Here is a 17,098-nt window from a genome sequence, read left to right as displayed (position 1 = left end):
TCCCATGTGCTCCACAGTTCCTTCCTTCTCAGTGAGTGCTTTGCGCTGCCTTTCACAGTCTCAGCAGAGGAACGCGCGGGCTTAGCGTAACCCACGCAGCATTTGTACCCTGGGAGTACATCTCAAGGCATAATGGGGCACATCTGAATTCTGTCCCCAGTGTTTCAAAAACGTGACTGACTTTATTGTCAGTGACAGCCATGTGTGCTCTGAGTAGCATCCCCACCCCCAGCCCCAAGTGCTCTACGTGGAAGTTGAAGAGTTCATAGTGTCGCAGTCCTTTCTGTTTCTGTGGTGTTTCTTTTCCAACAAGCTCCAGTTGTCTTTCCGCTAGGTAATCTGGCCTTGTGAGATGCATGAGGTCCTCAAAAGAGAGGCAGGCACACCTCTTCTCTGCAGTCCCATGTCTGTTTCCACCTCTCTGCAGATACTGAACTTGCATTTCCCATTCCTGCTGGTGACAATTGTGTGCCTAAAGCCTTGCACAGGGAATTTGAAGGTTGCCTGTGAGGCTTTCCACTTTTTCAAGCTCTTTCAATCCAACTAGTCTTCCTTCCCTGGAGGGAAGAGAGGATTTGTCCCCAAACAATGGGGGTACAAAAGTACTGAGGGGATCTTGGATTTCAGGCTTCGTTCATTACACGTCCCTGTTGGTTGCTGGTAGCTGTAAACTAGATGCTTTCTTTGAATGCTGAAATTGATGAAGCAAGAAAAATCCAGGCTTGCTGTCCGTTCATATTTTACATCTATTAATAAGTAATTAATTAAAGAAGAAACTGATGTTCCCAAGATGGGCTGCTAAATATATGCGAGTGCAACTATTGGCATTAAAAAGAGATTTGACTGCAGTTGAGGAGTTATTAATATTTTAGTAAATCTTGTAGGCCCCAGTTGCGATGAGCAGCTGCATCATTGTTTTAGGCGCTGCTGTAGGAGGTGCATGTAACCCCAACAAGCTCAGAGACTGCAGAGACAAACTGTGGACAGAGAGACCACCATAAAGAAATCAAATAATAACTCACCTTGGGTGCAAAGATGGGGACTGAATCAAGAAGGGAAGGCAGATCCCCTGCTTCCCTGTTCTTTCATTGAGTCAAGAGCTGGTTGACTCACAATTCAGCCCTTAGATTTAAATCTGGGTAAAACTGTTGAATTAAAATTTTATTTGCTGAAAGCTGCTCACCTCAGATATGGGTTAGCCAAAATTATGCAAGGGGAAAAAAAAAAAAACTAAGAAAAAAAAAATAGTTTTGGAAAGCCAGAAGATTTTGTTTTGATATCTCTAAACAAGGTTTCTGGTTTTGTTTTGATATTTCTAAACAAGGTTTCTGGTTTTGTTTTGAGACTTAGTCAATTTTAATCGAAATGTATTGAACACAAACAAAAACCTAACCCATTTCCTTAAACACATAGGTGATTTTTGTTTGGTTTTTTTTTTTCTCCTTTCCATGTTCTCAGTTTGGTCAGCTAGCCAAATAAATCGGCTATTTGCACAACTGTAGTTCTAATTAGAATGTTGGGCTCCGGGGACTTGGGCTATATATTTCAATACAGTACATATTTATAATAGCAAGTACCCTGCCTGGTACTCCATATATAATAATAGCAAGTAGTCAAGTGCACTGGGGAGATGGGGGCACTAGGGAAGACCCAGTGCCTTTTAGCTATTCAGATTTTTACTTTCAATGGTAGTTATATTTTGGAGGGTATTGCTCACAAGATAAAATTTGCATTTATTTGAGCAACTCACAAATGGGATTCACTGCAAAGCTACCATTAAAGGGAAATAATGCAGAAGAAGGAACAAAGGATATGTTCTCAGCCAAGGCTGACATGTAGATGCTTTCAGAGATCCTTGACGCCACAGGGAAAATGCTGTTTTCTCACTCTACCATAACATCCCAAAATCCTGAAAACCAAGCACTTAGGTACAGGGGCTGCTCATAAAGTGCTGTGACTGTTCAGCTGTATTTCTGCCTATTTGCAGTGTTTCTGCCTTGCAAGCAGTGTAGTCATTTCTGTGATCATTCCTGTCTAGAAGCAGTTTCCTCTGTTCCAGTTCAAAGCTGCAGAGCCCATTTTCTGTGAATGGCTTTCAAGGAGGAGGACTCTGGCACCAGGTATTCCTGATGTGCCTTTTGCTAGTGCAAATTTTTCCACTCTACTATAGGGAGCTGGTAGGAGCTGAAGGAGTCGCTTGAAGTTTGGCTGTATGTTACTCTTCATCATCTTCTTTTAACTGATCTGGTTTGGTGTTTTCTCTGTTTGCATGTGTCCATGAGCAATAAACCCATACATTTATTCAGCCTTATGACCACATTAGAGAAGCTCTAATAGTAGAGGGCAAGTTTTCTTCCCAGCACAGCCAGTGTGGTGTTCATCCTGCTTTTTTCTTGCAGTACAGCCTGAGCTCTGGCACCCAGGGCACTCTGCCACCCTGTCTGCAGTGCCTCATGCTGTGATTTGGCAGTGGTGATGCTCCCTCCAGGTGATTTCTCTGCAGTGTGCAGGGCCAATGCTGGTTTTGGTGCGGCTCCAGTCCCAGCTGAAGGGCTCAGGTGTACTTCTCATATCATCTTCATGTAATGAGACAGACTTCTTCCTATCAACCTGCAGTGGGTGTGTGGGGAAGGAATATGCCTTAGGATTGCTAGGCCTTGCCTGCCAAGTCAAAATTTACAGAAGTTAGAGAATTTTCTGAGTTGGGAGGGGCCCACAAGGATCATCACATCCAACTCTTAAGTGAATGGCCCACACAGGGATTGAGCGCACAATCTGGGTATTGCTATCACTATACTCCAACCAGCTGACCTAATCTCAGGGTCAAGTCCTTGAAGATTAGGATCAGGCTTTCTAGTGGAGAATTCTTCAAGTTTCACTTTCCCTTGACTGAAGAGTTGTCACTGTACAATGCACCAGTCTTGGTCTGATAGTTCAGCTGCAAATGATACCCAACTAGGGAGCCATGGATAAAATCTAAGAAATGAGGCTTGACCAAGCCCTCTCTGACTCCCCACAAGTATGCTTTGATGAGGTTGGCTTTATGCAGACTTCTGGAAACTTTTTTTGACATCTGTGAGGGCCTCATATTACTTAGTCCTTTCCTTCAGAAGTCTTGGGCATTACTGGACAAAACAAGGGTCTGCTCCAAGCTGTCAGATTTCTTTCTCTATTAACTCCCAGCTGCCCCATTTAATATATGGCTGATGGTGAATATCTGATGGTGAATAAAGCACTGAAATGGGTTGTCGAGAGAGGTGGTGGGTGCCCCATCCCTGGGAGTATTCAAGGTCAGATTGGACAGAGCTCTGAGCAAACTGATCTGGTTCAAGAGAGGGGTCCCTGCTCATTTTAGGAGGGTTGGACTAAGTGACCTTTAAGGGTCCCTTCCAACTCAGACGATTCTATGATTATGATTCCATGGTAGATACCACAGGATTCAAGATAAGTGAGAATGTGGAAGGAAAAATGGTAGATACGGGTAGGAAAAAAGGTAGATAAGATGGGTAGGGCTGGAGACTTGACATGGGGAGCTGAAAGTAGGCTGCAATATACAGGAGGGTGGGCAGGCATTTTTCCTGAGTACATATCATGAAATCATGCATATAGGGATCTGCCTCTACTAGTCTTTCTTTGTTCGGGAACTCCACTGTTAGATTCCTGTGGTCCTAGCACTCAACCCAAACATTCCCATAAAAGACGAACACTGGTCCTCCTGATGTCGCTGCCAGTGGCCTAGGGTAGAAAATTGTGGAGAACTGCAATTTTTAATTCTGGTTGTTGCTGTTCTCTTCGTGCACTTACTGCTACACTACCAAGCAAAAGTTTGTCTAGACCAGAGCTCAGGGCTACTTATTTTCTTCCTAATCCATTTCCTTTTGCCAACAGCAGTGGCTTATGTGGCTAAGTCAGAAGGGAATGCTCCCATCACAAGCAGCCTCTTTTCTATGATCTTCATTAAACTTTGGGCCATTAACTCAAGATGCGTGATTATTTTGTTTGTTCGAACAGCAAGACAAGCAGAGTCTCCTCTGAGTGTTTCTTTCAAGCAAACCAGCATGACTGAAACCTGGGAGCTTGCCAGAAAGCCTTACGTGAAATAGTAGTGGCAGGTTCATCTTAGTGTGGGCGGAGAGGGAGCGATGTACCCTCTCTTGTACTACTTCAAACATGCAGTGTCCATATGCCATAGTTGAGTTGGTTTATGGATGGAGAATGAAGGATACTACTCCATCTCCTTCATGCAAACACTGTGTGAGTGCTGTGGAATATAGAATCCTAGGGATATGAGTATCAGCTGTTGCTGCAGTCCAAACACACAGCATCAGCATGCAGTATGCTATAGACAGTACCGTTTTCCTTCTTTATATTTAGTGTTAGTACACAGAGCCAAATACTAAAAGGGGGGTGGGTGGGTCACATGATGAAATTAATACCATTAATTATTTAGAAACAATCAAAGGAAATACAAGACATCTGGCTTTAAGCCCAAACAACTCATGGCACTGCTGTTGCCTTGTAACCTCATCAGCTCTCAGTCCAGTCATCTCTCTTCTTTCATTATGAGCACAGGAGATGCTTCCCCCTCACCCCCCCTTCCCCACCCCTCTTTCCTGCCTTATTTCTGGCAGCTTGGAACGCAGATCACAAGACTGAACTATATAGTTTACTGATTTTGTGTGTATAAACCCTGATTAGTTCTGTGGTGAAAAGGCATCCCTGCCCATCCCCACGCTATACAATAGTGTTTGATTAGCAATGTGTTGCAGCCATAGGTCACATTTTTCTCCTCATCTTGATATTGGGGAGTAGCTGCTGTAGGAGGAAAAGGCACAGTTGCTGCTGTAGTGCTAATATCATCAAGCACACGTGTTGCAGTAGGCTGTGCACAACATGGGGTGAGAGACGGTTCCTGCCCTGAAGAGGGGAGGCTCCTACGTGGGTAAAAACTGGAGCAGAACAAGCATCACAGCAAATGGAGGTGTTCTGCCCATGATTCTGCAAGAGAACTGTGGCAGACCCAGTCCACTGGCCTTGGCATTCACCTCCCCCTGGCTAAAGCCAATGGTCTTATCCTTTGTAGCTGTGGCCCAGCATTTTTCCGTCAGACTGATCTTTCAGTGGAAATGCTTTTTCTTGAAATAAAAATTTTCTTGGGGAATAACTGTTTTACCCAAGAATAGTCAAATAAATATTTGCCAACCGCTGGTTCTGAAAGACTCATTACTCTTTTTTACCCCTCCTTTTTCCAGGTCATTGAAGAAAAAATTCTGTTTTGGTTATCTGAGAGGTGTATTTTTCTGGAAAGCCCTTCTCATGAGCAAAAAAGACCCACTTCAATGATTCTTCCAACTCAAGAATCCAAGACTTTGGGGTCTTTTTCCCTCAAGTGATTATGATAAGATAGTTCCATTATGATAAGATAGTTCATGATAAGATAGTTCCATTTTCTCTTCAGCTCAGTCTTTCTTAGTACAGATGATTTAATACAGTTTTATTATGAGGTTCTCATCTTTCATAGGCAAATTAGTACATACAACTTCTTGAAATGGTTTTATTTGGGCAAAGCAAAGTTTTCACTGGTCATTCTGCTTTTCTGTGCGTTGGTGAATGTGGGCCCATTTTGATGGCTCAAATGCTGGTGTATCGAAGTCACTCTCATTACATCTTTGTCTGTGGAGAAGCACTTTCATTTTCTTTCTTTTCTTGCTTTAATCCAAGAAGCATAGATTCACTGACTGTTCTCTTAATGGTTGTTGAGAGTTGCTTTGAAGAACTCTTATTTTATGAAAAGGCACTGAGACTTCTGTCACAGTAAGCATCTCCTGGCAATCTTTACCTGCTCTTGACTATTACTTGAAGGTGCACATTCCCAATTATCTGTGAAAAAGTATTGAAATATGCTTTCTTGGTTCTGGGAAGCTTGCTTTAGACTCCTGCTCTCTATTATTTGTAGTATTCCATAGCCTGCTCTTGTCCTCAGGAAACGATGGCATCGCTTGAACATATTGGGTGTGATTTTTTGAAATATGCAGTTACCCACATTTGGTTCTTTCTGCATTCAGTGTGTGTTAACACTACCTTCAACAAAGGCAGAGTTAGGCCTATGCAGAAGGCTTTAAAAACTGAAAATGAAACCCACCTCTTGCACTCTGGGCTATTTGCAGGCAAGAGCATATGTTATGAATGCTTCTGCTGCTTTTCAGGGTGTTTGTTAAAGGTGCTTAGACTCTTCTCTGAGTAATGGTTAGTTTTGATGCTATGATAGATTTGTTTCTTTTATATCGTCCCTTTATCACATAAATGTATTTTATCTCCTGGAACTAAATGTAAACTAAAATTCTAATAACTAAAAAAACCCAAAAAAACAAAAAAAACCCCACAACCTCTTAGATTAGGCTGTTCCAAGGTTTTGTTTATTTGTTTCCTTATACTAAAGCCAGTACTTTTTATTTTGTTTTCTTTAGATGTAGTCATTAAGTACAGTTTCTTGTTTACATAAAACTTAGAGTTTTATTTTCCTTTTTTCTCCTCTCCCTTCTCTTTTCCCTTGCCTTACATCTGCATCGCATGTTGATGTCAAGAGCAGCAGTGCTTGGCAGTTTTCCTCAACTTAGCGAGAGAGAGAGAGATTGTGTTGGAATGAAACCTTGCTCTGCGTACAGCCTGCGTGAGATGCAGCATTGAAAGGTATAATCTCATTTTCTGTCTTGAAACCAGAGATGAAAACCACAAACAGGTAGAAATCTCAGTGCCAAACCACCTGTTGAGCTGCAGCCGAAAAGCCTTTGGCAATACTTTCCTCACTGTATCCAGTTGGAACAGTTACATGGCTAATTCCCACAGTATCTGTCTGTACCTGCAAGTTTGGTAAAGAGGCTAATTCATTGGAGAAGATTGGGATTGAAACTCAGTTACAGTTAGCATGGCAAAGAATCTTCTGCTATTAGTCTTGCTTTTTGCCTGTAGTAGCATACATCGCTCGTACAACTCTGCTCAGCATTGAAAATACCAATCCTGAAGTCACATGCTGTGTATCAGAGAGAAAAATGAGATTTGTTGAAACAGCTTTGTGTGGAGTCCAGATCTGCAATAGCATGATATCCTAGAGGTCAGAATTGAGGTGACTGGATGAAACTGTGAAGACAAAAGTTGTGAAATACCCTGCCGGCAGCATCAGTGCTTCATCTTTTGAGGGTATTACAATTCAGAAAACCACTTGAAATCAAGTTAAAATGCTATCCTTGAACTGCTACACATATGCTCCCTGTGACATACGCATTACAGAAACAGCCACTGTGTGTTAATATGGCATTACAATTTTGGACTCCACCCACAAAAATTAATAACATTCTTCAAACAAGAGTGATGTAGGATGCTGACACATTTAAGCCCATATGTTCTTGGACTTGTGTCCTCCAGTGCATGAGAGAACCAGAAATCCCATAATTTTTCTTATTTCCTGTAAAGCCGTGCTGGTAAACTAGTAGAGTATAAGTGCTGGCAGGCTGGCAGGGTTTGGACCATGAATAGCTGAACAGGAGAGCCGTGTTTTATACTTTCACATGCTCTTATGTGTCCTGTTCTGTTAGTGGTACTAGTTGACTTTCATGGGTTTGCACAACCATAATTTAGAACAGATTTGGGCCACACTATTTATATTTGTGCAGATTGCCTCATGTTTGTGAAACAATTATTTCCTGTGGATCTGTAGCATTGTCCAATGTTGCGAAATGCTTTCATATGTATATATGACTGGTTAAAACATGAAATGTGTTTTGAAGCAACATGACAAAGAGCAGTAAAATCTGCACAGTAACTGAGCTTTACTTGGCTATCCATATAATGTCCAATTAATGCGGTTACTGTGCTCTGAAGTCTCTCCAAGGCTGAATAAGATATGCTGTGGCCTTGTAAAAGATGCAGTTTTTCCCTGAATTTTCTAAAGATTTCCATTACAGATGCTACAATGACATGAGGACAGTGTAATCTGTATCTTTAGTAGCAGTAACAATGCAGGGTGTGAAGTATATCCCCAAAATCTGAAGGTGTGAATTCTAACCCATCAGCGAGCTGTGTGAGAATTCTATAGAGTAAAACCTAATTTTGTGCTGAAGACGAACACTGTGAACACCCAGCATAAAATAGAAGATGTTCTGTTCTCTTCTGCACTGTCTTGAGCCAAACTTGGGATCTAAAAGCCAAGCGAGGTTCTTTCATCACCAGTCATAAAGATGCTGTAAGTCAGATTGTCCCCTCAGGCTATATTTTGACAATGTAGTAAATTGAGCTTTGGGAACTTTCTACCAGATCGAGAACTCTGTCACCTCAAAATGCAAAGCACGGATCTATTATAAATTCTCTGATGCAGTTTTAAAAATATTTTTTGATGTGTTGACTTCTAGCAGCAAGCTCTGTGCCTTATCTGATACCTTTTGTTCCTTGCTGCTAGCATTAACACATATAAGGGCTGGCAGAAATGGCATCTCATGCCCTCGCATGATCCAGGTGAAGTCTGTACTGTGGAGTTATACGTTAGTTCAGTCTGTTAAAATTTCAATGAGAAAGCACCATCAACTCAGTTACTTCCCTGAATTTTGTTTTCTTTTGGTTCTTCCCTTAGTCCTGGAAGGTGGCACTGGCATCAGGAAGTACAAAACTTTATTTATGTAACAAATGGAATCAGAAATGTCGTGGATTTTGTTATGCGTACCAGCACTTCCAATCCCATGAACTGTGTTGAGAAGAGTGAAAAAACCTAAGTGCTGTTTCTTGCACAAAGTGAAGACAGGGCACTACAGAAAAAGTACATGGCCAAATTCCTTTTTGCCTAAACTGTTGAGAAACTAATGAACAGGCAGACCTTCAGAGTTTTGATTTGAGGATGAGTTTGGCCAATATTAAAATTTGTCTAAAATTCTTATTTTTTTCTTCTGCCTTCCTCCCCTTTGCTTTTCTCTGTTGTGTGATGAATGTACCATGTCCGCTTCTTGTGACTGTAGCTTTGTGTTTAAAGCCGCACCAGCACAATGAATGTCTTTAGTAAATTATATTTCAGAATTCTTCCAGGGAATCTGCAGTTTGGAAAGGCAGAGTTGATTGCAAAATCTTCAATTTCAGAAATGTTCTGTATTTGAATGTATATGGTTTCCTTGATCTTGGTGTGTCAGAATGATTCTCAATCTGAGGATCTTGATCTCCTGGAAAGAATAGGGGAAGTGGTGGGAAGAACTTTATAATGAGATTTTTGATGCTGCTGTGTTTAAAACTTATTGTTTCCTGGAGTTTTAAGAAGTTTTCAATTTGTTTTCCTTCCCTCTCTAACCTAATTAATTTTTAGGGATATCCCCAGGAATGCAATTTATAAGACAATTAATTACATTAGAAGTTGCTGTCATGCTATAAGCCCCCTTGTTTAGGGTAAATTTAAAATGCCTCTGTGTTTTTTCCATCTATAAATACTGATCTACCAGTGACAGTTTGTTTCCTTTATTTTTTTGGAAAACTTTGTTGTCAGTGTTGAAAATAGAAAAACCATGGAATTTATAAAGGATGAACATTGCTGTAATTCAGCTGTGGCTAGCAAAAGCCTTCTGAAGTGGCACTAGCAGAGAGGTAGGCTCTTTGCTTTGGCTTTTTTGTCCTTAAAAATAGCTTTTTTGTAGAAAAGAGTCAAATAATAACTAGTATACAAGTCAACAGTTTTCCACTTACTGTAAAATAAAAACATTCACCCTCAAGAAAGAATTTTTAGGAAGGAAAAGCACATACCAGTTGCATTGCTCTGTTCAGGACTGTCCCAACTGCAGTGTTTGTATTGGTGAAGCTGCTTAACCTTTTGAAGCCTGTGGATCCTTGTGCTTTACAGCCTGTTTTTTTATATCCATGCAACCTACTGACTTCAGCAAGGTAGTACACACATTAAAACATTTTCCTTGGGCTTCAAGGGCTGTGCATTCTTTTCTGAAAGACTGAGGAGACACAAGGGATAATTGCTGCTCCTGGTAAAAGCAGGAGGCGTTTTGAGAGCAGGAGCAAGTTTGCTGTAAATTCAGGCCAAAATAGAAGTTTGGAATTTATTTGGATTCCAAGGTTTCCCAGTAGCATTGCAGCTAGGTCCTTATTCTTGAGGTTGGATAGTGACACTGACTTTCCTTTTCACAGAGAATGAAATGCAGAAAATATCTTAAATGGAGATAAAACAAAGTACGGTGCATCTTTAGCTACTTTTGTTTTGATTAGATGGAATAATCCAAGGAAGAGAACTTTGTTCGTTAAACCATAGTAAACATACAAAACATCCCAACATAAATACAGCGGAGTATCTAAGCCAGAGTGTAAATCTCAGTTTCAGCCTCTGCCTGGCATGGGCCTTCTGACCCCACCATGGCCAGGTTCCAGCTGCTCTCCCCCCCCCCCCCCACCCAGCAGGATTTGGGGAGCATCTTTCAGAAAGTGTGAGGAACTGCCTGGGAAATTTGCCTCAGGAGATGATAGCAGGGAAGGGCTGTTGTGCAGGGAGCGTATTTTAAAACACTGGATGCACTTTTTTTAGTTTTCTATTTCCATCCTGTGTTCCCAGCTTTTCTAAAGGAATCCTAAGTTATTTCAAAACAGAATTACTTCACTAGCAGTTGTGGGGCCCTCATGAATATGGTGAAGCCTGACGCTCCCTGTCTCGTTTTTTCTGGAGGTGTTCAACAGTCTTACGGCATTTTAAAAACTTCTTTCTATGTTCAGATAGCATTGTCTTTACTTAAAGATAAGGTTCAGAGGCAAATATAAAACATTTATTAGGTCTGCTCTAACTCTGACTTTTTCCTTTTTTTTGAGATGCTAAATTATTTTCTTTTCCTTACACAAATTATAACAAACACTGTGCTATCCCCCAGTCCCCAGCTTCACTTTTAAAATGGATCAAGTTTAGGTTCTGACATAATTGGCAGAGTACCATCGTTTTTCTACCCCTCCCTCAATCTGGGCCATAATTGTGGATATCCTGTGGACTGCAGCCCAGAGACTGCCAGTGCTGGGAGCATACGGAAGGGAAGAGACGATGGCAATAGCTCTGTAGCTTGACCTGACATTTGCATTGTTTCTCCATCGCTCAGTGTGATGAGGGGAGCAGAGGGTTTGGCATGAACTGTAAGAAACTGGCCATGATTTGGAGGAGCAGTCTCCCCTGCCTGGCTCTGATATTATTAGTAGGTGCTGTTTGCACTTCAAAAAATATAATACAATGAGGAGGTATTTTAAATAAAGGGAAAGAAAGCAAATAGATAGAGAAAGTCACACTCTAGGTAATTCCACTGCTTGCAGTGAGGTTTCACTGGGGATGGGTATTGACCCCATAAAAGCCCTGGGTCACAGACAGCCTTATGACAGACCCTGATAGCTTTGTGAAGACAGATTATGTCAAGCCCTCAAATTTGGAAACATAGCAATTCCTCTGTAGTAAGATTGCAAATGAACACCCATTTGGAGATTGCCAACATTATCACAGTTTGTCAGGGTGATCTCACAGCCCACAAAGCGCCGTAAGAGATTGCTTTACAAGTTCTGAAAGATTAGAGTGTTGAAGTATGTGACACTGGAATGATGCTTTGATGCCAGGCTTTGTCAGTCAGCCAGACAAATAAATAATATCCAGTGTTTTTATTAGTGTAAAGCATAACAGGTAATAAAAATGTACAGAGACAGACTTTCTTGTGGCAGCTGCAGGGAGCACAGAAATGCATGCTAAGAGAAAATGGGATGTTTGAATGTCAAACCCCTCAAACAGGCAGTTGAGTGTCTGTGTGGGTCAGTAACTTATTGCTATTTCAGCAGGTACTAGTTCAAAGCATTAAAATTATTGCATGACTTAATGAAACAGCAGAAATATTTGGCATTCTAGGATTTTGGTCACCTAGAAAACCATGAAAACAAATATTCTTGTAAAATAAGGATGGAGCGTTAAGGGCCTGGGCTGCAGAAACCGTGGATTCCTCTCATGAGTTGTGAGAGAGAGCAATGTGGGAGTGCATGTAGGAAGTGGCATGGAATTAAAGAGCAGAAAAGTGTAAAATCCAGCCTTTCTTTACAGCCTGGAATTGTGGAAAAGCTTTTGGGTATTATGGCACGTTCAGTTTTTGTTAAGAGTTTCAGATCTCTTAAAACTTAAGAGATCAATGTGAGAATAGTCTACAAGCATGAAATTGGTGTTTGGGACTCTGTGCAACAATTGAATGTTTTAGGCTACCCTTTTCCAGATTTCTTCCACATTCAACCCAGAATTCCACAAAGGATGCCTAGTCTGAAAACCATTTGTGGAGCTGCAGATGAAAACTATTTGCACTGGTAAACAGTTCCAAACAAGGCCAGTTTGTTAATCTTTGATACAAAACATCAGTAGGTTTTTGTAGATACCAGTGTTCCACCAAGGATGGAACATGGATCTGATTTATGTAAATTTTCAACCTTTAGACTTTGTGGAACAGAAGGTATAAGATGTATGTTTGTTACACTCCTTCATTCTTAGAGAGCCACAAAGTTGTAGTAATGTCAGATCAGCTACAAACTCCTGCACCTCTGATCCACTTGTAGAGCAACTTACAGTTTGTCATTGACTCTGGAAAGCTTTTGCCCCCATTTCTCCATCAATAAGGGCAACAGAGTCGTTATGGGTAGCCAGGCATTAGTTAATGATTACTTACACAAACCTGGAGAGGCTTGGCTGAAAGACCTGGTATAAGGGTGTAGAATTATTATGACTATTATTAGCTGAATTCCTAAACCTAGACAATGTATTTGCACATGTAAGTAATTATGATGCACTTCAAGGCATTCTGTTTGTAATGCTTTGTAATGCTTTGCTCTCCATTTCCTACAAATCAAATTACTCAGGGATAGATTTGATTTCCACATCATTTTAAAAATATTTTCTTTTTCTTTTTTAATTTCCTTTGTATTAATTTTTTTCAAAGTTCAAAACACAACCAACTGTGACTAAATGCATAAACCCAAACAAAAAACCCCTAAAGTATAACAAAATTAAAGACAGCCTAAGATGATATGCAGCAAACAATGTAAATCATACCTAACAAACGTGCTTGAAATAATATACCTTATCCATGTCTGATCCACTAATAACAAATACTTACTCAGAGAGCAAACAACTCATTCTTCTTCCCAGAGAGAGAGAGGCAAGACCCAAATTCAAATTGTATCTTACAGTCTAAACAAATATGAAAAACCTGCCAAAACTTCTTATAGAACTCCCAACAATCTTGTATTTTCTTGGTATCTTTTGGGAATAAGGAGATTGGAAGGAGGGGAAAGAAAGGCCAGCTTGTACTGGGAATGTGTGTCCTTATCCTGTAGCTACTCCATGAGAATTCCTTGGTGCCTTCTGATGAAAGGTTTCTCTTGTGGGTACTGGATTCAAACCAAAACGTGAAAGCACAGCCTAGGGTTCTTTTTAATAATTTGGAATTTTCTCCTCCCTTATAAAAAGTTTCCTCAGAGTGTTGGGTTGACAAACAGATTACAAGTGAACTCTGGTCAGTTTATAAAGTTTGGTACCAGAATAAAGACTGTTATTAGAAATTAATGAATGCTTTCCTTTCTCCCTCAAATCAGAATAGGCTTTTGACATTTTCACATTTTTCCTTTTTGGTTACATAAGCAATTCCTATTTGCTTAACAGAATAGCACCATCCTCCCTGTCCTCCACTGTGGGTGTGGCACCGTCTTCCCCCTGGTCCCTTCCCTGTCATGGAGTCAGTCAGGTTTGGTTTAGTTCTGGTCCACAGGTTGCCACCAGTGGTAATTGGCACCACTGTGTTCCAACGTGAGGAAAGGCAGATGTTCAGGTATCTTGCAAGCCATGGATCACCTTCCCTGCCACACAGCACATATGTGTTGTTTGTGACCAGGTCCTGGCTCAGCTAGCTGCAGTGCCAGCTTTGCCACTTGCCCTGTCAGTGTGCAAGGATCTCTGGCCTCACTGCCTGCTGGAGAGAGCTCATGTCTAATGATGTTTAAAGAAGCTGAGTATTTTCCCTCTCATGTTGGACTTTGGGGTAGAAAACAGTTGTCTGTTTCATGTCTCTTCTGTTGCCCTTGTTGCACCTCATGCTCCTCACTCCTCCTCTGTGGCCTGTGGTCCTTGTGAGGAGGAGAAGTTCAGTCCTTTGCCTGTGTGTGCAGGTGAAATCACTGCCTTGCAGGGGCTCTGTGCTGAGAGGTGTAAAAAGGTGTCTCTCTGTGTCTTTTGATTTTGCCTTGAGGCCTCTTGTAGTTCAGCAGCACCCCCCAACTCCTTGCTCCACTCCCACTATCCCCACAAGTCCCTTTAGCTGCTGGTCAACCCAAAATGCCCCCGTGCCACCCTTTGCCTGGGGTGGTCCTGCAGGGCTGTTCTCTTTGCCAGAGAGGTTATGGTCATGAATTTTGCAGTTTCCAGGTGATGCTTCTAGTCCCCATTATTGCTTGTAGTTTAAAAGATGCTGTTGGCTGAGTCCAGGCTGCCTCTCGCAAAGACCCACTCTCTAACAGACCCAGGTAACACGTGAAAATAAGAAACAAATGGGAGATGAACAGGATCATTTGAGTTACATAAGGTAAGGAAGCATTTTTAGAGCCTCTTATATGGTATTTTGCATCGTGAACTTCAGTTTAAATTCTGTCAGCTGCAATTTGCACTTAAAACCTAAGCCATAGAAATTTCTTAACATCATAGCTGAGAAACATGCCTTAAAAATGTGAGCCAAGATAGCTGGTACAGTGTCTTGTCTAAGTGTGTAGGATCCCAGATTACTGCCACTTAAGCTGTTTTGGTTTTTTGGGGTACCCAATTCTGCAATCATGACTTCCAGCAAAGATGTTTTCTTCCCAAACCAAAAATATGAACCTTATTATCTGGAATGTAAAATGTAACAGAGAAGTGGCTATATTGGCTGCAGAAACAGAGATCCCAGTTTCAGATACAGACCAATCCCTTAGCTGTGGGCTAACAGCATCCACCTCCTTTTGAATACCAGAGTGAAAATCTTAATGCATTTCGTGTGCATTCTCTTTGAGTCTCTTATTCAATGTCAGATGCTAGGCCTTTTTTCCCTGTTCATCTGTATAAAGTCCTGTCAGGGGAAAGAGGAGTTTGGGAAAAGGGAAGGTGTTTAAAGAACATGTTCTGAGGGGCCATGCAGGGGCAAATTGACTTCTGTGCTACATGGCCATAGGAGGGAAATGGGGTAATGAGAAAAACTGAGAAATTAATGTATAGGCAGAACCTCAAAGGTCAGAATTAGATTATATTCTTTCTTTCATAGTAAAGTTACCTGCTTTATGAAGCAATGTCCTAGGTATTTAGCGTGTAATATTTTAAAAAGAATGCATTCCTATTTTCAAAGAGACAAAGAGCCCAGAACATGGTTTAGGGATTGGAGAGAATGTATATCAATTACATATGAGTAACTGTTCCTTGTAATGAAATGAAAATTATATTTTTGATACTGTTGTCATTCTTTGATTGAGAGACATGAAGCTATAGAATTGAGCTTATAGTTCCTGTCATTTAGTTGGGCGCCACTTTAGTCAAGTTGGCCAAACTATCAGAGAAAATTAGGCTTCTGAATTTAACTTTTTAACCTCTTGTTTCTAGCACTGCAGCACATCGCTGCAATACCCTGTAGCACAAGAACTGCTCATAGTATTGTTCTGAGCTTGAACTGGTGGTATGCCAGTCCAGAGCTGCACTTTGGCACCTGCAATTAATCCTTCCAAATCAGGATAGTAATTTAAATGTCTCTTGAGATCTTGTGTCTTGTCATGTGTTTGCATATCTCTCAATCTGTCCATGATTAGGGTTGTTTAAATGGTTTTGGGTTTTAAATTTGGATCTTCCTTTAAAAGTCCCATTCATTTAGTCAGCGTGGAGATGGTGCCTCTGCCAGAGCCCCACGTGGGTTTCCATTTGTGTCTGCTTTCTGGATTCACACAGGGAAGAGGTGGCATGAGATTTGTTCAAGGAGGCTGCATTCATTTTCAGTAGACAGATCTCCTGTTGCACAGTGATAATGGGGAACAGTTAAGGTTGTATTTATGCTGCAAGAGCTGAACTGTATCCCCCACTAGCAGAAGATCAGGGTCCATGTAAGCAGGAAGGGTTTGCTTAATTTTTGGAAGACTGTGGGGAGATCTTAGGATGTAAAATCTCCTCTACATCACAGCCCAAAATAGTGCATTGTCCCCAGAGGGTGGCAATAGCAGATGTTTGTGAATGGCAAGACCAAGCCTCCAACATGATCAACAAAATCTTTCTCAGTGCAAATTTCACTTCATTGTGATGAAGGGAAGTGAAGCACCATTTATTGACACAACTGAGGAGTTTTACATTCTGTTGTGTTGTGGATAGAGAAGAACAGTAAAACAGCTTCCACCTGGCATGTTATCTGTGCAACCACCAGTTGTAGGGAATTCAGTCATGCACAATGCCTGCACACCAGGGAAAGTAAACTTCTGTAGTACGTAGCATAGTCATCAAACTCTCTGCACGCACATCTAATCTGTGCAACTGTTTCCTGGGTTCAGGTCTAGTGTGAAAGCAGGTAAACATTATTGCTTCCCATAATCGTGCCAGTGGACAGCAAGAATAGATTTAAAAAAGTCTTGGGAAAGCATCAGAACAAACAGGCACATGTTCTTCATCCTTCCATGCAGTCACCATGTATCAAAAGCACAGACAGACAATGCATCATATGTGAGGGCAAAAAAAAACAGAGCATACCCCATGCAGCCATCACACCTTGAAAATAGACATAAAATGTTAAGTCAATATGAATACACAGCTCCTAACAGTCTAATAGAATAGATCACACCACAGCCAGGTACATCTGTTCTCAGCACTAACCATTATCATTAGCTTAAAACACTTAAAATCACTGAGCTTCTTCAGGTCTGGGGACAGATTATAGCAGGAAGAATCTGCTAAATAGATTTAGCAATGTTGCAGGCAGGGACCTTGACTACGTTAAAATGATACATTTTGCATCTCAAAGGCTGTAGGCTGTTTTCAGAGGAACAGTCTGAATGAAAAATGACACTAACACTGGATAGC

General features: G+C 41.2%; 1 protein-coding gene across 20 annotated transcripts in view; it reads left to right on the top strand.

The window, feature by feature from the left end:
- ZBTB20 (zinc finger and BTB domain containing 20) overlaps positions 1-17,098 on the top strand; it is a 475,279-nt gene that overhangs the window by 305,433 nt on the left and 152,748 nt on the right. For 3 of the 20 annotated variants that reach the window (XR_007778053.1, XM_050977311.1, XM_050977307.1), the window contains one exon: positions 6,590-6,690. The exons of the other annotated variants lie outside the window; for them this stretch is intronic. The gene's annotated coding sequence lies outside the window, so the exon portion shown is untranslated. The remainder of the gene's footprint in view (positions 1-6,589; positions 6,691-17,098) is intronic. 20 annotated transcript variants of the gene reach the window in all.

This window comes from Serinus canaria, chromosome 1 (genome assembly GCF_022539315.1).
Source record: "Serinus canaria isolate serCan28SL12 chromosome 1, serCan2020, whole genome shotgun sequence".
NCBI lineage: Eukaryota > Metazoa > Chordata > Aves > Passeriformes > Fringillidae > Serinus > Serinus canaria.
This window is presented reverse-complemented; position numbering and strand designations above follow the sequence as displayed.